The sequence below is a fragment of the Anabrus simplex genome, chromosome 5 (assembly GCF_040414725.1).
Source record: "Anabrus simplex isolate iqAnaSimp1 chromosome 5, ASM4041472v1, whole genome shotgun sequence".
In the NCBI taxonomy this organism is placed as follows: Eukaryota; Metazoa; Arthropoda; class Insecta; order Orthoptera; family Tettigoniidae; genus Anabrus; species Anabrus simplex.
In genome coordinates, this window is record NC_090269.1 from 435,845,795 (window position 1) to 435,868,693 (window position 22,899).

Genomic DNA, 22,899 nt, shown 5'->3' on the forward strand with positions numbered 1-22,899 from the left:
GAATTTTGAAATTTCGTGATTAACATAATAGCACTATATTGCTAAGTGTTGTTTCTTATTCCATGGTAATACTGTTTAAAGACCTATGTTTTCTGTATTCTAACTTATTTAAGACATGTGTGTATGTGCTTGTGTATATTATTACAGCTCCGTGTATTCACCATGTGAGGGTGCAGATGAGGATGAAGTTGACAAGTTTTATGAAGCATTGAGTGACGTCGTGGTTAGGGTCAACAACAAGGATAGAATAGTGCTAATGGGCGATTCCAATGCGAGAATTGGGAATAGAACTGAAGGATACGAAAGGGTGATTGGTAAATGTGTGGAAGATATGGAAGCTAATGGGAATGGAAAGCGTTTGCTGGACTTTTGTGCTTTAGTTCTACATTTTTTGTAAACCGATTGCCTTCGCGAAACACGTATTCCATCAAAAAGCTCTCTCTTCAGTAGGAAACATTACCGCTTGTATACTGTTGCACTATTCCAGTAATCTATCTGAACGCTCACTTAATGCAATACGCGCTGACGATTTCGACAGCTCCCTTCCCTGCACTGCCATCCTGTTGAGCTTGGCCTGTCGGAAAAGCTGATGCTCCCTTATGCAACAGCAGGTGAGCACTGCGGAGAACATTCCCTGGCGCCCGTTACTACACAGTGTCCTCCTCACAGTTACGCAAGTCTCCACTACTTGCTGTGGCGCTGTACCAATCGGTTAGCCGCAACTCAGTATTTGTCTTAATAATTAAAGAAACTGAAGGGAGGAATTAGCTCTAAACAATAGAGAGTGTACACATTACTTTCTTTATAATAGTTAGGTTCTTTAGTCCCCCGAAATCAAAAATAACCAGGAGGCTAAAATGACATAAAATGTATTACTCGAATTTTTTCTCCACATACTGCGGGGGCAGTAATCGCCGATGCTGTATCACGTGAAGTGGTATGCCTGAAGGAAGAAGAGAGTTATAAAACAAAACGCACAGCTTCATAAGCATCATCGTATTCTGCGCAGTCAGTTCTAAAATACGTTATTTTGTCACCTTTCAGAATGTTCAGAACCTGTTACCTGTTGATGATAATTTGCCCTGTTACTATCGGAAAAGAAATTGTATTCTCATTTGTATGCGAAAGCGGCGCAAAGCAACGTCAATTCCCCAGGGATATACGCATGGAAATCTGGGAAGCGCACTTCAAGGATGTGTTACAGAAGGAGGAAACAAGACCAGCATCATCACAAGAATAACTTAAACGTAGACCTGTTTACTGAAAAAGAAGTAGAAACAGCATTAAAACAGCTGAAGAAGAAAAAAACATGTGGCCCTTACCAGATCTTCAACGAACACATGACAGAGACCACACACGTACTGACAGAAGACTGGACACACTTGCTTAATAACTGCCTACTACAGTGTAACGTGCCAGACAAAATGGTTATATAAGGGAAAAGGCGACATTCATATAGGGGCATTGATTGGAATCCGCAGGCTTTAAAAGACTGGCAAGACTACTGTATTGATGGATAAGAGAATACCAGAGGAACAACTTGGTTTCCGGAAGGGTCGTTCAATAATCGACGGCATTAAATGCCTGCAAAATGATATCGATCATTGAAACTAAAAGGTGGCATATTACATGACATATTTATTGACTGCTGCAAGGCTTATAAGAGAGGAACTAGAATCCCTAATTGGGCCTCAAAACTAGGCTATATAGCAATGCTCATAAGGAGATCGACGACAACGGATCAACATCCACTGCGTTAGAAGAAACCAACGGTATATTGCAGGGTAACCCGCTAAGTCCCCTACTGTTTAACATAGCTGTTCTGGATGTAGTACAAGTATGAACGACGTCGCTATCTATACACGGTTCTAACTTCGGAATCGATTGAGAAGTTACCAGCAGCCTTCGACAAATTACTGAAATGGTCTAAAGAGAATGGGCCAAGAATGAATAAAGTGAAATCGGTCATGGTGAACTTCAGAAAGAGAAGACCAAGTAACCAAATTAGAAGGGATAAACATGCAGATAGTGAACAGCCTCAAGTATCTGGGTCTGACATTCCAAACCCATGGTGATGAACGTGAAGGAGAAGGTAGCGTCCGCAGTGGTTCAATGAGTGAAGTGAAAAAATATTAGTAAACTTTCACTAAAAACGGCTATGGACCTATTCAAGCTGAAAGTGACACCAGTCTTGGCGTATGGTTTAGAATGTATATGGGACCACCTGAAGAAGAAAGACTTGAAACTATTAGAAAGTGTCAAAGCAAGGTATTTGAGAAAGGCTACGAATTTCTCAAAATTCAACCCTTCTCGCCTGGTGTATGTCCTGGCCCGACAGGAATACTACATTGAAGGAGTCGGCACGCAGTTGCACCTGGTATCTACTGAGGCCTATCAACAATATTATTGCACGAGCTGCAAGAGAAACGGAAGGAAATAAGGGACGATTTCTATGCAACCGATGCAATGATGTCACCTGACTGGACTCAAACTACGAGCTGCGACATGTAGTGACCCGCTTTGTGGTTCATGGGTTTTGTGAAATCTCAATGCAACTTCTCCACTGATGAGCTTTAGAAGCCATTCGCCACAGCTGCTCTCTACAGCACTTAAAATCCTTTTCGGTTTAAAAATCTTAAATGTTGGCCCACAGAGTAGAGTGATTTAAAGTTGACCGAACATTGGTCGGGAACAATGGAGATTGGACATTGGAAGTTGTTAGAAGTGATTGAGAAGTTCTGCAGCTAATTTCGCTGACATTTTCAATTTCCCGCCATTTTTATGTAGATTTCTGAGATCTTTCCTAAGTCCATAGTTTCACTCTTGTTACAACTCATTCCAACATCTCAATACGTTCAAGTAATAATATGGAATTCTTGAATTTGTCGTAATTTAATAAACAGGTCTATAGTGTAACCCAAACAATATGGCGGCCAGGGGGTCCTTTGATTTCAATTCTGGCTACACGTTGGTGAGGTGCTCTGTCGTTGGTTGACGTAGGCGATATTGCTTATATGGCGATGGGCAAGTGTCTTGACCTCAGCGAGCGAGTACGTGTCGCCATCTCGACGCTGCTCTGTGATCGTTGGCGACCACTACCACGAAGCTTCGGACCAGTAATATTCTTTAAAAGGTGCCCAATTCGCTGTGATTGACAAAGGGAATTGGGATCTTATAATTAGATTGGGTTTACGTAATACTAATTTACGATTTTCAGAGACACCGAAGTGCCGGAATTTGGTTCCCAGGAGTTTTATACGTACCGACAGGAGGCTGCCGTATCTGCATATCTCCAAATACAACCGGACTGATCCAGGTTCGAATAAGCCAGCTTGACTCACTGAGCCACTCAATAAACAGAATTACTCTACCACTGCAGCGTTTTATTCATTAATGCGGTGCATACGAGAAACACGGTCCATGACCTGCACTGTCGCCGCATCGATACATAATTTAACTGAAAATATGACGTCAGTGGTCTTAGATGATGAGATATTCTCTCATTATTTTCTTGAATTTCAAATGGGACTGATTCTTGGTATGGTTTACTGCTCTGACGTCCTAGTTCGTGAACAAAGGGCAACGGCTGAGTGGCCTAGTAAGCGGTCCTGAGAGTCGTGACACCGGTTGCTACGGAATGGAAGAGGGCACACACGGCTAGGACTATACAAGTCACTGGTGCTCCCTAACCCGTTAGAGGAGAGGTCCTTACTTCACTACGTGTAAGTAGGTAAGCAACCTGCTTCACAGAATTTACCGAGCTCAGAACAGTTTAAGCAAACCTCGGACCTATGCGAGTAACGGAGTTCCACTCCTAGGAAACAAATTGGTGAACGAAATGGAAGTCGATGGGAAGCTATCAATATTAATGGGGCTCATGGAAGAAAGAAAGTAGAACTAACTGAGAGAGCAAAGTGGGTGCGCTGGATGTATTGGGAATGAATGATATTCGGGTAAGGGGAGATAACGGGGAAGAGATTATAAAGTGTACTCGTCGGATGTTAAAAAGGAAGGGCAGAGTGTGGGACAGGGTTGTTTATCAGGAATACTATTGCACGCAACATAGTTCGTGTTAGGCATGTAAATCAGCGAAAAATGTGGGTAGATTTGGCAGTTGGAGGAATTAGGAAGAGAACTGTCCCAGTGTATTCACCATGAGAGTGTGCAGGTGAGGATGAAGGAGACAAATTTAATGAAGTACCTAACTGACATCGTAGTCAGGGTCAACAGCAAGCGTAAGATAGTACTAATGGGTGACTTCAATGCGAGAGTTGGAAATAAAACTGAAGGATACGAAAGGTGTAGACGTAGAGAAGGTATGGAAGCTAACAGGAAATGGAAGCGTTACTGAACTTCTGTGCTAATATGGGATTAGCAGGTTCGAATACATTCTTCAAACATAAGGCTATTCATCGCTACACATGGGAGCAGTTTTGCCAACTCAACGGATTTTCCGATAAATTTGGCAGAATTTTAAATGGAACAGCGGATAAAATTTCCTTTTAGCGGACAGCGGAACTTTTGACGGATTTCCAAACTTGTGTTAACGGTTTTCAGCGGTAATATTATCATGTTTTATCGCAACGAGAAACAACAATATAGAACTTACCATCATTGTTTGCTGCTGCAATCGTCACTGAAATCATGGTGAGCTGGGTGTGTTGTGTTCGATACCGTGTTACTATGCCGAAAAGAAAGGTGCAGCAAAGTAACACGAAATGGCTATCTATTAAAGTCGGAAGGAATCGTGTCCTTTCCAAATGACTTGTGTTAATGGCCCATTTTCAAGTAACAACGTCAAATGAAAAGTGTTTCACTGCCAAACATTAATAAACTTTGTTGTTTTTCTGAAACCCTTTCTTTCAAAACGTTGGGAAATCAATAAATGATTCCAGTCGAACTCTGCAGACCATATCGCCAGAAGAATTGTTCCGAGATTCTACGGTGATATTTTGACAGTAGATGTTAGTAAATATAAGTTTCGTTAAATGTAACTTGGCTATGAAAACAATGAAATCTGTGATGAAAGTGAAAAACCTTTCGAAAAAGATCTGAAAATTTAAAATGTACGGTACCTTTGCTGGTTAGCTGAAAAGTTGACGGAAAGTTTCTTTGGCTGCTCTGAAAGAGTTAGGATACTGGTCTAATGCTGTTGCTGAAAGAGCTCCGAGCCAATTACATCTACCGCTACTGTTTACCACTCGAGCAGGACTGAAACGAGTGAACAAGTGTTGCAGTGATCATGAATATTGGCGTCAGATATTTCGAAAGTTATGGTTCCATGGCTTCATAATATGGAACCACAGGAGAGGAGATGATGATGACAATGAAACCCCGTTCTAAAACTGGCGAGTGTCGAATTTTTTCTCCTATAGAAAAAGCTGATATATGCTAGTTGGATTTAATTCGGAATTTAGCGGATTTTAAACTAAAATTTATCGGAGTATTTCTCGGTTGGCAACACTGCATGGAAGGGTGCATGATGACGATGCTGATGCTTGTTGTTTAAAGGGCCTAACATCTAGGTCATCGGCCCCTAATGGTGTGAAATGAGACGAAACGTAATGAAAAATTAAAAGTCCAAAATCCTCCACTGACCAGAAATCAAAACGTGAGGACGAAGAATGAATGGAATGGATGGATATGAATTTAAAACACTCAGTGGATCCGACCCGCAGTGCCTCACATTCACAGAAACTGACGCAAAACAATAGCATTACTGCTTCTAAGGCACAATACTGAATCGATGATGCTTGTAGTCTAAAGGAGTCCAAAATCCAAGTCATCGGCCCCACATAATTGTACTTATCGCTAGGAAAGTAGAACCATGGTATTTGTCATGGTGCGGTCAAAAGTTGCGTAGACTCGCGGTATTTCACACATTATGGTACTACTCACAGGTAAAGAGATTCGCACATGTAATACAGACCTATGATGTTCATCACATACGTGTACTAACCACAGGGACTCGTACTATCCCGTGGTGTTCCTCATATAGTGAGTACTAATCATAGACAATCCGGCCCCACGGTGTAGGGGGCAACGCGTCCGCCTGTCACCCGGCGGCTCCGCGTTCGATTCCCGGCCGGGTCAAGGGTTTTAAATTGTAACTGATTAATATCCCTGGCCTGGGGATTGGGTGTTTGTGTTGTGCTTAACGTTCTTTCCCTCACATACAACACTCCGCAACTGCACATGCACGCAGGGGCATTTTATATAGTGAAAATAGTGGCAAAAGATCTGCAGAGGTCGACACCACGAACAAGCCAGAACCATGGTGTCGCTCATAGAGTGGTACTACACGCAAGTAAAAGCGACCCATTGTGTACTAATCACAAGTAGCTTCATGGTACTGATACGATCATCTCTAGGTCGCCACTTTTAGCCGCCTCTTACGGCAGGCAGGGGATACCGTGGTTGTATTCTTCGTCTGCGCCCCCACCGACAGGGAGTTGTATGAGAGGGTAGGGGCACCAGATCCATAGTAGATAACATCATAAACGAATTTCAATCCAGAAAATCTGTTAGGAATACGCGGGTATTCTGGGGATTCTTTGATGATACGGACCAGTATCTGATCTGTAGTGAAGTATCTCTAGGCCTAGGATAGAGAAAGTGAAATCAGTCTGGAGACGAAGAAGAGTAGAAAATCCCCTGGACAAGGAAATTAAGGAGAAGTACATGGATATGATAAGTTAAAAGTTCCAAACAACAGACAATGAGCAGATTCTGAATTCGGAGAGAGAATGGGTGGCATACAGGGATGCTGCTTCTACAGTAGAGACAACAACGGAACTACTGCGTATAAAGATGGGGAAAGCGAACATCTTGGTGGAATGATGAAGTGAGGGCAGCGTGCAAACGTAAAAGGCAGGCGTATCAGAAATGGTTCCAAGCAAGGACAAGGATTTAAAACTAAACTGCAGGATAAAACTGACTGTTTAGAACAATATCAAAGAAGGCAGTGTGTTCGGTATACCTGAAACTGCGGACCAGAATACTGACAATTTAGTTCTTGACATTACGAAATAAATCGGGGTCAGTCTTTCTGTGGATGACATTGATAGGTCTCACAGGGTTGGGAGAAACCAGAACGGGCGTCCGCGACCTATGAAAAATGAAATGTCGTATGGCTTTTAGAGCCGGGATATCCCAGGACGGGTTCGGCTCGCCAGGTGCAGGTCTTTCTATTTGACTCCTGTAGGCGACCTGCGCGTCGTGATGAGGATGAAATGATGATGAAGACAACACATACACCCAGCCCCCAGGCCATTGGAATTAACCAATTAAGGTTAAAATCCCCGACCCGGCCGGGAATCGAACCCGGGACCCTCTGAACCGAAGGCCAATACGCTGACCGTTCAGCCGACGAGTCAGACTCCGCGACCTATAATCGTCAAGTTTGTGTCATACCGTAAGAGAAACGCTATGTTCACGAACAAAAAGAAACTTAAGGGCTCGAATAAAACCATCTGCGAGGACCTAACTCCAGCAAGACTCCGACTTCTTCAGGACGCAGTCGCAAAATTTACCGTCCAGAACGTATGATCTAGAGATGGGATCATATATGTAAAACAAGGGAAGCGTAAAATAGCCATTACTAATCGTTCAGATTTGAACAGTATTCGCTAGCCACGAGCAGACTCTCTGTAATACAAGGACCGCCATAGTTATTTTAGTTCACTTAAGTTAATTTTCCACATAGGTGTAGTTTTGATTAGGTGCTAATCTTATAGTTGTAGTAGGTACTCCTTACTATAAGTTGTCATCATTTAACTTTCAAGTTGGCAGCATTTAGCAACCAGGAAACAAATGTCTCTAATTTCAGCCTCCTTTCACCACTGTCCCAGGCAGGTCATTACCCCGTCGTGCCAGCCCCCTCGCAGAATACGGCCAACCGTCTCAAAGATATTCTTGCGCCGTACCCTACTTCCCTACAAATAGCACATGTCAATACACAGAGCATTGTCCCACATTTCTCAGAATTCTACGAAATATTTTCAACCTGTAATCTGCATGCTATAATGATTTCAGAGTCATGGCTTCGTCAGTCTATCCCTTCAGCACTGGCTAACATGAGTCGATATACTTTAATTAGGAACAATAGAGAGGGAAAGCCCGGAGGCGGAGTCGGAATATTTATACGTGATGATTTGAAATACAAGGCAATATTTAAATCGCCAAGTGAATACTCTCACAGACCGGAGTTCTTGTTCGTAGAAATTGAAGTTCGTGATACGAAGTGTTTACTCGGTGTAGTGTACCGCCCACCGAAGACTGGCGACATCACCGATCTAGAAGAAGCGCTGCAGGATTTAATATCCAGGTATGAACATATGATTTTAATGGGAGACTTCAACACTGACCTGACAAATGAAACCACTGAGACTAGGCGACTAACATGCATGTTTGAATCCATTAAAATGACAATTCTGCACTTACAACCCAAACACCATATTTCAACATCGCACACACTCCTCGACCTAATCATTGCAAACAATAATGACCATATATTGACACATGGACAGATGCCTGTGCCAGGCCTTTCCCGACATGATATGATTTACGCTGCATACTCTTTAAAATGTCCAAAATACAGGCCTAAGATAATCAAATACAGGGATTTCAAAAATTTGAATGAAGAAGCTCTCACTGCGGACGCTCTGAGGACACCATTGCACACAATTCAGTATATAAAGGACATTCACGACAAAATATCTCATTTTAACGAACTTCTCTTAACTTTATACGACAGACATGCCCCATTAAGTACTGCTCGAGTAAAGCGACCCTCTAACCCTTGGCTCCATCAAGAAATTCATGATAAAATGAAAGACCGCCTATAGTTACTATGTGAAACATTCAGCACAGGAAAATTTTGAGAATTATAAAAGAATTCGAAATAAAAACACGCAGATGATAAAAAACGCTAAAATACGCTACTCGTACGACATTTTAAATACACATGACTCTGCTGTTGCATGGAAGACTCTCCGCGATATGGGTCTAAGTAAAACGAAGACAAAGGATAGTACCTTTGGATGATCTGAATGAGTATTTTAGCTCAAGAAACGTCCAGACGAACGGAAATACCAGGAGAGCCACTACCGACAGAATATCTTCAAAGGGAAAGCATGGTGGTGAAACATCACGTGACTCCAGGTGATGTAAAGAGCGCCCTCAATGACATAAAATCAAAGTCTACTGGACACGACGGAATAAACCTGTCCCTTTTAAGAAGAATTCTAGACATCATTCTTCCTACAATAACGCATATTATTAACACCTCTCTTATGAAGAAAATCTTTCCTGAGAACTGTAAAAATGCCATCGTCCGACCCTTGCCGAAAAACAGTACCCCCACAACCCTTGACGATTACCGCCCTATTAGTATCTTCCCTGTACTAGGAAGAGTACTGGAGAAACTAGTACACAAACAAATGACAGACTAACTCTTACATCATAACTTACTCGACAGATATCAATCAGGGTTTACATCGAACTACAGTACCAGCACAGCATTAGTAAAAGTAACTAACGACATTCAGCTAGCAATGGATAACGGACAAATGACAATTCTTATTCTTCTCGACCTTACAAAGGCATTTGATTGCATAGATAAAGACATTTTACTAGCCAAATAAGAAATGATGAAATTTTCTAATAATGTATTATGCTGGGTAAGTTCCTATCTCAGTGGACGTAAACAATGTGTGTCAGTGGGAGACAATATGTCTAGGTGGCGAAATACTGAGATGGGGTAGCACAGGGTGGGGTGTTATCACCACTTCTGTTCTCCCTATACATGAATGACCTATCAGAACAACTGACGAACTGTAAATATCACTTATACGCTGACGACATCCAATTGTATATTCATACCAGGCCGAATGACATACAAGAAGCAACCATGCAATTAAACGAAGACTTATTTAACATTAACGAATGGACTAGTAGCCACTGCCTGAAGGTAAACCCATTAAAATCGCAAGCCATCATAATAGGATCTAAAAAAAGCGCATGCCAAGTTAGAAAGCATCAACATACCGGTTGTCAATATCAGTGAAACAATTATAGCACTGAAAGACTCCGTTAAGAACCTTGGAGTAATGTTTGATAAGTTTTTGATAAGTGTATTCGGTTCATTACATTCACTATACAAACTGAGGGATTTTCTACCTATCAAAACCAGGAAACTGCTCGTTCAAGGACCAATACTACTAATATTTGATTATGGTGATGTAGTCTATAATAACATAAGTTGTTCACTTGGTTCTGAACTTCAATGGGCGCATAATGCCTGCATTCGATTCATTCTAAATGTTCTGCTCCATTCCCACATCAGCCCATTCCTTCATCAGCGGTCCTGGTTAAGATTATGTGATAGACGTAAGTACCATGCTGTTTCTCTACTGCACAAAATACTGTGAACAGGTAAACCAGATTATCTGAGAATAGATTTCAACTACCTCTCTCCTTCAGGTAGAACACCCTCAAGGTCATCAGTACGATCCCTGCTGTCCATCCCCACTCATCACAGTAGTACGTATAACAAGTCATTTGTACCGGGGTCCATGCGTTCCTGGAATTCTCTCCCGGCTGAAATTAGAGACTTAAGCAACCTAAAACTATTCAGAAGTATGTGCTGGATATTTTACCTACACTCAGATTAATTTACTCTTATAAGCACCCTTAAATGCTAGATTATTAAGTTAAATGAATAAAATGTCAATGTAAGGTTAGAAACATTATAGTTTATATTTTTCGAGATATAGTTTTAATAATAGTAAATATTATAAATAATTTTAAAATGTTAAAATGATTTTTATGATGCTTTACATTTCATTCAAATTACATTTCACATTAACTTTAAATTATAATAAACTTATTTTTAATTTTAAGTAGTTATAATGTTCAGTATATTATGTTTATGTAGGTGCATAATTATATGGTTTGGCATAATAGCAGGCTTCATAGCCTGAGACCCGCCATGTACAGAAAGACATAAATAAATAAATAAATAAATAAATAAATAAATAAATAAATAAATAAATAAATAAATAAATAAATAAATAAATAAATAAATAAATAAATAAATGCAGACACGGAATATTACGCAGATTAGAAAAAAAGGGAGCGAAATAAATAGTTGTTGATTCCAAGAAAGATTTTGGTAATAACCTGGAAAGGCTAGGTCAAGCGGAAGGGAAGCCTTTCTGGATAGTAATAAAGAATCTTAGTAAGGGAGGGAAAATGAAATGAATAGTGTTCGTGGTGAATCAGGTGAACTCATAATAGATCCCAGGGAATCACTCGACACATGGAAGGATAAATTCGAAAATCTTATCAGCGTAAAAATAATTATTTATTATTTATTTATTATTAGAGCCCAGTGCTGCCAAATATATAGAAACTACCGAAAAGACCAGGACACAAGCTAGACCTAATCATCACTACCAGGCTCAGGTTTTGAGGGCTTACGTATGAGCTGTGAACTCGCATCCGGGAGATAGTGGGTTCGAACCGCATTGTCAGCAGCCCTGAAAATGGTTTTCCGTGGTTTCCCATTTTCACACCAGGCAAATGCTGGAGCTGTACCTTAATTAAGGCCACGGCCGATTTCTTCCCATTCCTAGGCCTTCCTTGTACCACCGTTGCCATAAGACCTATCTGTTTCGGTGCGACGTAAAGCAACTAGCAAAAAAAGTTTCATAAATACGTATTTCTGTTGAAATGACGAACATTGTGTAGTTACATTCAGAGCTGGGCGCGGTTGTTCTTCATTTAGAATTCGGCTTGTCTCTGCAAAAGGAAATGTACTAAATGGTTCTCTTAATAATAGTTCGATTACACAATGGTTAGCATTCAATTCGGAATGCGCGGTAGATACGCGTACCCTAGCACTGCCTGCTGAACTACTCTCTGATCGATGTGCTGTCATTTAAAAATCGCATCATTCCCGCATTTCCTTTCTTTGATATTTCCATTACAAGCACACGAAACTGGACCATTTATATTACAACATACATTTGTCATGTTTCATCATTTATAGCACAAGAAAAGAACCACTCACGCATGTGGCTGTTCGTCCCGCATTCCAACCACACGAAACAGATCAACAAACAACAAGGGTTCAATACTCGTGCTGCTATCTCTGCAGTAGTTTGGCAGTTAGTAGCAGTCCCTAGCCGGCCACACTCGTTTCAACTGTACTTTTGAATACAAATAACTTCCATTAAAATATGAATAATGAATATTTATTTTTCGATGAAAATACAAGGGATGTAACACACTAGCCGCATGTATGGGAACTTCACCATTGGTGAACAAAAACCCGGGGTATTATAATTCATGGACCTCTTCTGTGGTTTTGTCAGCCCATTTCTACTCGTTGTTCATTTTCTTGCTTCTTTCTCTTTTGAAGGCAAGCAGTTTTGATTTCTATGCGTTCAGTTTTAGGTTCTTCTCAGTATTTGGAGAGCAATACATCATCATCTGCATATTCCGGCGAGTAAATTACGTTAAACCTGCCAAGTGGACTTCGTACAGTACAGCGAACAGTGTAGTGCTGAGTGGGCATTCTCGTCTTGTACTAAACATGAACTTTCCTGGTAGATTTCCTTGATCCTGTCTACTTCATGCAGGAGTCTGTTAATGATTTCCAGAATAAATCTCTGTCGACTGTGTAGAAGGCTGCTTGAAAGTTTGCGAAAACCGCGTGTTATTCACCTCCCCCCTTCCTCGATATTTCTCTCCCTGCCACATAATAAAGTATATATTACCACTTGCATTTCCTCCTTCCATAAAACTTAATTGTGTTCCTTATCTCGATTTTTCCTCAATTTCTCTTCCAGAACCATTTTGTAAATATTATGTGGTGTTCAGAATCGCATAGCCTCTTTATTCCTTATCGCCCTTTTTATATATAAGTGTGATGATTAAATTCCCCCATGTGTTAGGAAAACCTTTCCCTTGCAAAGCTCCTGTTATTAAGCCTTTCAGCGCTTGCTTCCCGTTCTCTGTAGCGTATAGCAAAGCTTCGTTTTTGATCTTACTGCTGATTTCTTCGTTTTAATCTTCTTAGTTTGGTTTTCTTTCTCCTCGTCAGATAGCTCGTCAGTGGGATTGAATCAAGGTGCAGTAAAGCTAATGCAGTGAGCTCGCCGTTGCGATCAACAATATTCTGTAAGAAGGCAGCTCCAGGAGGAAACTATCTTTACATCGGTCAGTTTTCAGACTAACTCAGATATCTCAGGATATCTTATGCTTAAGTGAGAAGCAAAAGACATGAAAGTAGCGAGTGATCCCTGGTACAGACAGGTGGCAACAGTGGCAGGAGGCTACTCGGAATGAGGAGGTAAAGCGTAAGGAATGAGTTCGACTGAAGCAGCTGTACGCATCAAGCTGGCTCGGTGGTGGGGTCATGTGAAGCGAATGGAGGAGGATAGGTCACTATGAGAATAATAGGTTGGGCCGTGGAGGGTACGAGAAATATAGGGAGACCAAATCGACGATGGTTAGAATCAGTTTCTAACGATTTAAAAGTAAGAGGTATGAAACCAAACGAGGCCTCAGAGCTAGTTACAAACAGAGGATTGAGGCGGCAGTTAGTACATTCACAGAGGCTTGCAGACTGAACGCTGAAAGGCATTAGGTCTATAATGAAGATTTATTTATTTATTTATTTATTTATTTATTTATTTGTTTATTTATTTATTTATTTATTTATCTAGTTTGAAAGGGGAATCCTTTATGAGAGCAGCAGAAAGTGGGTTCGAACCGATCTGGCCCTGAGCACATAGTTATAGACCATCTCGTACAGCACTTGATTACAATGAGCTGGTCGCCAGAGTACTGCATTGTCCTCAAATATATAAGTGGATATTTGAACATGAGTCGTTGCGTGATCGAAGTAGGCCTAAGACAGAAGTGGCAGATGATGAAGGAGCTCTTTGCTACAGAGGGAATGGGACTCCCTCCTTCCATTGTGAAGTATTATAATTACGGTTTCTCTGTTCCCGTACAGGACATGAGGACCTTTGGAGGAATGAAAGGAAAGGCTTTTACTATACGTAAGATCGGCATGAAGTGGAACTGAACTTTTAGCTCTATGACCGGCATTCATTTCTGATCAATCAATCAATCAATCAATCAATCAATCAATCAATCAATCAATCAATCAATCAATCAATCAATCAATCAATCAATCAATCAATCAATCAATCAATCAATCAATCAATCAATCAATCAATCAATCAATCAATCAATCAATCAATCAATCATGATCTGCATTTAGGGCAGTCGCCCAGGTAGCAGACTCCTTCTCCGTAGTTTATCTAGTATTTTCTTAAATTATTACAAAGCATTTGGAAATGGTGTGAAGATCTCCTTAGATAAAATATTCCAGTCCTTAACTTTTCTTCCTATAAACGAAAATTTGACCTAATTTGCCTTCTTGAATTCCAACTTTATCTTCGTATTGTGATCTTTCCTACTTTTAAAGACACCACTCAAAGTTATTCGTCAACTAATGTCATTCCACGCCATGTCTCCACTGACAACTCGTATCCTTTCTCCCAAGTCTTCCCAGCTCAATTTTTGCAACATTTTCGTAACGCTACTATTTTTGTCGAAAATTACCCAGAACAAATAGAGCTGCTCTTCTTTGTATCTTATTCTTCCTCGTAGAAAGTAATCCTGGTGAGGCTTCCATACACTGGAACGATACTCTAGTTGTGGTCTTACCAGAGACTTACTACAACTCCTAATTACCCTCATAGCCACGTGCAGGGATCTGTGCCTTTCATGTGGTTACCCCAATGGAGATCTTACCTTGTATTCTCCTAGGTACTTACAGTGATCCCCATAAGGAATTATTTCCCCATCAACACAGCAATTAAAACCAAGAGGACTTTTCCGTAGTGAATCTCACCACTTGACTTAACTCCGTGGCCACTCCAGAAGAGGAAGTTTCGACTTCTTGACTGGGAACTGAACCCACGTTCTTCTCGGTGAATTAAGCACGCTTTTACTGCTCGTGATCAGTGCGACCAGCGAAGGGCATACGGCCGTTAAACTAGGACAAGAGCACAGTACGAGCCGATCAGTTCAGGAAGAAGGAGAGGAACTGTTAGTGACGAGCTATTCAGCTGCTGTGAGCACTAGCCTTCTGATCTGAAGTTACTGGGTTCGATCCTGACGTTCAAATATGTCAGCCTCGTGTTGAACTCCTGCGCGACAACTATCCAGCTGCTGTACGTGTCTGAAATCCGTAGTAGTAGTTAGTGGGACGTGAATACATTACCATTATTTTATTATTATTGTTGTTATAAACCTCAGAATGATGGTAAAAATTTGTCGGAGCTGAGTCTGAATAGGAACTACACTGCTGATGGAAAACCTAGGCCTAAGGTCGTCTCATTATACGCAGCTCGACAAAGAGATATTGTAAGAGTTTACTTCACTGATTAGCACCGGCTCTAACTGAATACTAACCTCTTGAGTTTTCAGTACTCTCTCTTTTTAACAAGCTGAGAAATTCGACCTTCCGAATATCAGCGTTCCATTACGAATGATGTTATAAGTTATGGGTCATAAAAGTTAATTCTTGCGATTTCAAGCGGACGTGGGAGAGCACAGGATTAATGTGAGACACGAGTAACATTATTTTGACGGTGGGCCAATTTAGTTTCAGGAATAACGATCTTGGTTGACTATCTTATAGTTCTCGCGACATTTGAGAAGTAGCCAGTTCAAGGCTATAGGAACAAGTCTACTTGAGCCTAGGCCAGGAGAAGACACCTAAGAATGCCGGCCTCCAGCTTCCGAAGCAACCACCTGCCAAGGCCAAGATGCTTGGCACTTTCACTGCCGCACTAAGGCCGGCTCCATTGGGGTTAAGTCCTACCACTCAGAGTTATATAAACATACCACATTGTCCTGATACTCGGCGTCTTTATATCTCCCATCAACGGCCCGGTGGCGTGGTCGGTTTACCACTTACAGGGGTGCATGGCCGCGAGGTTACTTCAGCTAGTTACGAGGTCGAGCTGTTACCACTTACAGGGGTGCATGACCGCGAGGTTACTTCAGCTAGTTACGAGGTCGAGCTGTTACCACTTAGAGCGGTGCATGACCGCGAGGTTACTTCAGCTAGTTACGAGGTCGAGCTGTTACCACTTAGAGGGGTGCATGACCGCGAGGCTCATTCAGCTAGTTACGTGGTCGAGCTGTTACCACTTAGAGCGGTGCATGACCGCGAGGTTACTTCAGCTAGTTACGTGGTCGAGCTGTTACCACTTAGAGCGGTGCATGGCCGCGAGGTTACTTCAGCTAGTTACGTGGTCGAGCTGTTACCACTTAGAGCGGTGCATGACCGCGAGGTTACTTCAGCTAGTTACGTGGTCGAGCTGTTACCACTTAGAGCGGTGCATGGCCGCGAGGTTACTTCAGCTAGTTACGAGGTCGAGCTGTTACCACTTAGAGCGGTGCATGACCGCGAGGTTCCTTCAGCTAGTTACGTGGTCGAGCTGTTACCACTTAGAGCGGTGCATGACCGCGAGGTTACTTCAGCTAGTTACGAGGTCGAGCTGTTACCACTTAGAGCGGTGCATGGCCGCGAGGTTACTTCAGCTAGTTACGTGGTCGAGCTGTTACCACTTAGAGCGGTGCATGACCGCGAGGTTACTTCAGCTAGTTACGTGGTCGAGCTGTTACCACTTAGAGCGGTGCATGACCGCGAGGTTACTTCAGCTAGTTACGTGGTCGAGCTGTTACCACTTAGAGCGGTGCATGACCGCGAGGTTACTTCAGCTAGTTACGTGGTCGAGCTGTTACCACTTAGAGCGGTGCATGACCGCGAGGTTACTTCAGCTAGTTACGAGGTCGAGCTGTTACCACTTAGAGCGGTGCATGGCCGCGAGGTTACTTCAGCTAGTTACGTGGTCGAGCTGTTACCACTTAGAGCGGTGCATGACCGCGAGGTTCCTTCAGCTAGTTACGTGGTCGAGCTGTTACCACTTAGAGCGGTGCATGGCCGCGAGGTTACTTCAGCTAGTTACGAGGTCGAGCTGTTACCACTTAGAGCGGTGCATGACCGCGAGGTTCCTTCAGCTAGTTACGTGGTCGAGCTGTTACCACTTAGAGCGGTGCATGACCGCGAGGTTACTTCAGCTAGTTACGTGGTCGAGCTGTTACCACTTAGAGCGGTGCATGACCGCGAGGTTACTTCAGCTAGTTACGTGGTCGAGCTGTTACCACTTAGAGCGGTGCATGACCGCGAGGTTACTTCAGCTAGTTACGTGGTCGAGCTGTTACCACTTACAGGGGTGCATGGCCGCGAGGTTACTTCAGCTAGTTACGAGGTCGAGCTGTTACCACTTAGAGCGGTGCATGGCCGCGAGGTTACTTCAGCTAGTTACGTGGTCGAGCTGTTACCACTTAGAGCGGTGCATGGCCGCGAGGTTACTTCAGCTAGTTACGTGGTCGAGCTGTTACCACTTACAGGGGTGCATGGCCGCGAGGTTACTTCAGCTAGTTACGTGGTCGAGCTGTTACCACTTAGAGCGGTGCATGACCGCGAGGTTCCTTCAGCTAGTTACGTGGTCGAGCTGTTACCACTTAGAGCGGTGCATGACCGCGAGGTTACTTCAGCTAGTTACGTGGTCGAGCTGTTACCACTTAGAGCGGTGCATGGCCGCGAGGTTACTTCAGCTAGTTACGTGGTCGAGCTGTTACCACTTAGAGCGGTGCATGACCGCGAGGTTCCTTCAGCTAGTTACGTGGTCGAGCTGTTACCACTTAGAGCGGTGCATGACCGCGAGGTTACTTCAGCTAGTTACGTGGTCGAGCTGTTACCACTTAGAGCGGTGCATGGCCGCGAGGTTACTTCAGCTAGTTACGTGGTCGAGCTGTTACCACTTAGAGCGGTGCATGACCGCGAGGTTACTTCAGCTAGTTACGTGGTCGAGCTGTTACCACTTACAGGGGTGCATGACCGCGAGGTTACTTCAGCTAGTTACGTGGTCGAGCTGTTACCACTTAGAGCGATGCATGGCCGCGAGGTTACTTCAGCTAGTTACGTGGTCGAGCTGTTACCACTTAGAGCGGTGCATGACCGCGAGGTTGCTTCAGCTAGTTACGAGGTCGAGCTGTTACCACTTAGAGCGGTGCATGACCGCGAGGCTCATTCAGCTAGTTACGAGGTCGAGCTGTTACCACTTACAGCGGTGCATGACCGCGAGGTTACTTCAGCTAGTTACGAGGTCCAGCTGACACTCTCTGCCTCGACAGCCTCCGCTCCTCCAAGGGCCTCCATGGCCTGTACGGAGAACTCGCACTGAAGTTAGAACTACTTACTCTAATGTGGATATCTCGAGGGATATAAAATGGACTAGCTAGCGAGCTGGCCGTGCGGTTAGAGGCGTGCAGCTATGAGCTTGCATTCGGGAGATAGTGGGTTCGAAGCCCTAAAGATGGTTGTCCCTCGTTTCCCATTTTCACATCAGGCAAAGGGCACGGCCGCTTCCTTCCCACTCCTAGCCCTTTCCCATCCCATCGTCGCCATAGGAACTACCTGTGTCGGACCTCACAGCTGTCTGGTGTGCGATGTAGTGATCCTTTTAGCATTATTAATAGTAATATATATTAACAGTTCAGCGCAGGAGCTGTAATATTTCGATCTTCTTCCGGTCGTGGGTAAATCAAGAATCTCTGTGCAACGAAGTGGAATTAAATTCGCTATCTGGACCTCCTCCTCCTTAACATTCTTATTCTTATTCTTCTTCACCAAGAACTCCAACATAAAGCGACAAACAAATTTGTGACTGGCAGAGGTGTTAAATTACGGAAACAAACCGTGTTCGTGAGGAACGTTAAAAATTTCTTACGACGTGTTTTAGGAAATTACGTTGTTATAACTGGTAAAAGTTTAAATTATTAGAGCATTGGATGATGGTTGGACTCTGTTTCTAACGATTTAAAGATACGAGGCATAGAACTAAATGAGGCCACAGCACTAGTTACAAATAGAGGCTTGTGGTAACCTTTAGTAAATTCACAGAGGCTTGCAGACTGAACGCTGAAAGGCATAACAGTCTATAATGATTATGTATGTATGTAAGCATTGGAAGCGACAGGAATCTGTATTAGTACAGTAAAATGAAATGTCGCATCGCTTTTGGTGCCGGGAGTGTCCGAGGACATGTTGGGCTCATCAGGTGCGGGTCCTTTGATTTGACACTCATAGGCGACCTGCGCGTCTTTATGAGGATGGAATGATGATGACAACGACACATACACTCAATCACCGTGCCAGCGAAATTAACCAATGGCAGTTAAATTTCCTGACCCTGCCGGGAATCAAACCCGGGCCTTCGGGGGTGGCAACTAATCACACTAACCACTACACCACAGAGATGGACATCATTATTATTATTATTATCAAATAAAATGTTGAATTTTACAGGGGTCGTACCCATCATTCACTGGTTTATTAGCTTCCTCGGGAGATCAGTGGTAGATTTCGACCCATGATCACGGGTTCGATTCCAACCAACAAAAGGGAACACTAAACCTGAAAGATTGCATTTCATTTTAACAGATCTAACCTATAAAAAGAAAGCTATAGTACTCGTATTATAGCAGCCCTGCAGTGTCTTCCTACAAGGATGCAGAAGTAAACGGGAGTGAGTAAAACACCAGCACTCCGTTATCTATAAGTATGAGGTACGCCCATACCCTCTAGCTCTCAGGGAAAGGCAAAAATCTAGTGTAGTCAGGTGTTTTCCTTTCAAGATAATGATTTAAAAGTCAGTATTACGTAGAAGTGGTAGTACCGTCCCCCACCAACCGTGGGTTATTCTACCGCAGAATACAAGTCGCCATTGATCTTCCAAAATATTAAAAATACTACGTAACCCCAGGTCTGCCCCCCCCCCCCCCCCGTACAAACTGTCATATGGGCGCCCATGGTCCCCTCACCTGTCGGACATTCAGCAGCAAGCCCCGTGGGAGAGGGTCGCAGAGCCTGGGCTGCAAGAACAGTCTCCGATGTCTTGCTCTCAGAAATACATGCGAGGCTTTCTCTAATCGCTTTCAAGTTTTGTAAACGGAAAAAAAGTGTCAGATGCTTACATTATAATGAACTTTAAAATTTCATCGTTCGCACTTGAGGTTTGGGCTACACCGATAGCCTTGGTAGCGCTGGGTATATGCCTCTGTCATTTTGCCTTTTAACAAATATGTATGAATAAATGATGTAAAAAAAACAATAATCTAACGTATGCAAAGCATCTTAAAGTGAGCGTATCGTGTATTGTCTTCCCGTAACTACCTTAATTAAATAATTTATAAATACATCGTAAAACATATTCCCTTCTTTATTATAGGGAGTGTCGTTGGAATGAAGGTAGACTGAGGGACCCGGACAAACATGAAGTGACTGCGGCCGTGCCACACAAGAGCCAATAATTATACTAATTATCAATAATTATTATTATTATAATTCAACTGTACCTTCATTCTGTATAAAAGAGTATTATTTTCAGTTTCCAAAATGGTTTACTGTACAAAGGACTCACTCTATTCATGGGATAAAATTGGGTAATTTGATCATTTTTCCATTAACAATTGTATAAAAACGAAAACAAATTATTATTATTATTATTATTATTATTATTATTATTATTATTATTATTATTATTATTATTATTATATCAAACACTACTGATCTGCATTTAGGGCAGTCGCCCAGATGGCAGATTCCCTATCTGTTGTTTTCCTAGCTTTTTCTTAAATTATTATTATTATTATTATTATTATTATTATTATTATTATTATTATTATTATTATTATTATTATTATTATTTCAGACTCATAACGTTCCGGCACTTAAGTGGAGGCGAAATGGAAAACCACAGGAATAACGTAAATAAATAAATGAATGCCGGATTAAAGCCACTATGTTTATTTAATCATGCCGAGCTTTCAGCCAAATTGCATTGGCCTTCATCAGGGCAAGTTAAATTATGCTTCAGACAGTGAGCAAAGAAATTCAAAAGAAGGCGGAAGTCATGGCTGTAGTATCCACGGCCTACCCCAGTAATAAGTCTCAAGGATCGTCGTGCCGTAATTCACCGCCCTCTGTCGGCGGTTTCGTGAGCGCGTCCCGCTGTTCCATGGTGGTGTTATGCATGTATTTCTGCAGTACAGGTCTCCATGTATTTGATAACTTGAAGCCGTCTTCCCTGTTGATGTTATTTGGGCGCAGCTCTGTCTCTATGGCTTCTCTTACCAGTCGAGCATAGAAGTCTTTTACAGGCGCGATGACCTTCGCCTGGTCAAAGAGGATTTCATGGTCTGTACTGTAGAAATGTTCTTCTATGGCAGACTGGCTTATGGCATTCTCCGTTGAGGATGAAAGAGCGACATTCTTTACCGACCTAATGTGTTCTTTCAGCCTGGTGCTGAGAAGCATTTTCGTCATGCCAATATATGAACAACCACAACCACATGGAACTTCATACACGCCCGGTGTTTCAAGATGTTTGTTCTTTGGATGGTCGAAACAGGGATTTGAGCTTCCGGTCTGTGGTGAAAACCGGATAGTAAGCAACCAGGACTACAGTAAAAAGAAAAAAGTATTCCTTCCTTACGTGGCAGGTATAACTGACAGAATAGGGCGCATTCTTAGGAAGCACAATATAATTCGAGTTTTTACCACCGACCGGAAGCATAATTTAACTTGCCCTGATGAAGGCCAATGCAATTTGGCTGAAAGCTCAGCATCATTAAATAAACATAGTGGCTTTAATCCGGCATTCATTTATTTATTTACGTTAACACTATGAGCCACGGAAACCTACGTTCATTAACCACAGGAATAGTATCAAGAACAGCCGACTGCGACATTTGAACGCACAGTGCCTCCCGAGTTCGGATAAATGGCCCGTCGCCCAATCGCTGAGCTAGTCCAGTTTCATGTGACGTTTAAGTGTGCGTTTTAGTAATCAAGGACGTATTTTCGTAATCTCATAACCTATAGTAGGTACTTTAGCATTATTTTTCATGCCTAAATACTCAAGCTACAATAATAACTGTACCGGAGGTACACTCGCCCCGTGCATTTAAAACTAGCGCCTTGTAGAAGGCCATCTATAACTGGAAATTCGAAATTCATTTCGGAAATAGTCTGAACATTTCTCGACAGATGTCGCTACGATCAACTTATGTTGCGCCCTCTGGGGTGAAGATGAACTATTAATTTTCAAAGTAATTTTGTGTATCAAGGTTTCCTAAACTGAATTGTTTATAGTTTGGTTTTTGTGTTGAAAAGTTATCTACACTTCTGTCTCTTCCCACCAACTTAAAATTTCTGCCAATTAGAAAATTTGTACATTTATTTAAGTAACCAATCCGGGTTTTTGATATTTATTTGATTATGCTACGAAAATTGGGGGTGTGTCAGGGTTTCGGCCCAGAGAAATCTGGAACCTTCCTCTCCGCTATAAAAGCTGTGACATTTCGGACCATGTTATCTTTGTGATTGCTTCAGTCTAGAGTGTGTACGTAACGGAGACAGGGGGAAAGGCTGCCTCGTCCTTCTTCGGAAGGCACATCAGGTCAAGGTAATGGTAGACCCTTTATAAACACGTAATAGTCTCCGAAAGATAGTCGGGGGGGAAGGTTTCAAATTTTAATAATATACATTTTATTTTCTCAAAATGTAAATTTCAAACAAGTCTAAAGAACTTACTCGAACTTACGGAATAAAGAGTGAGAAACCCTCTTGTATTCCCTCGCAACTTGATATTGAGGTGACTATGGTTTTGTAACCTTTAAATATATCTCTTAATTTTGTGAAAGTTCTTTCCACCTAGTCACCTTCGTAGTATAGACTTA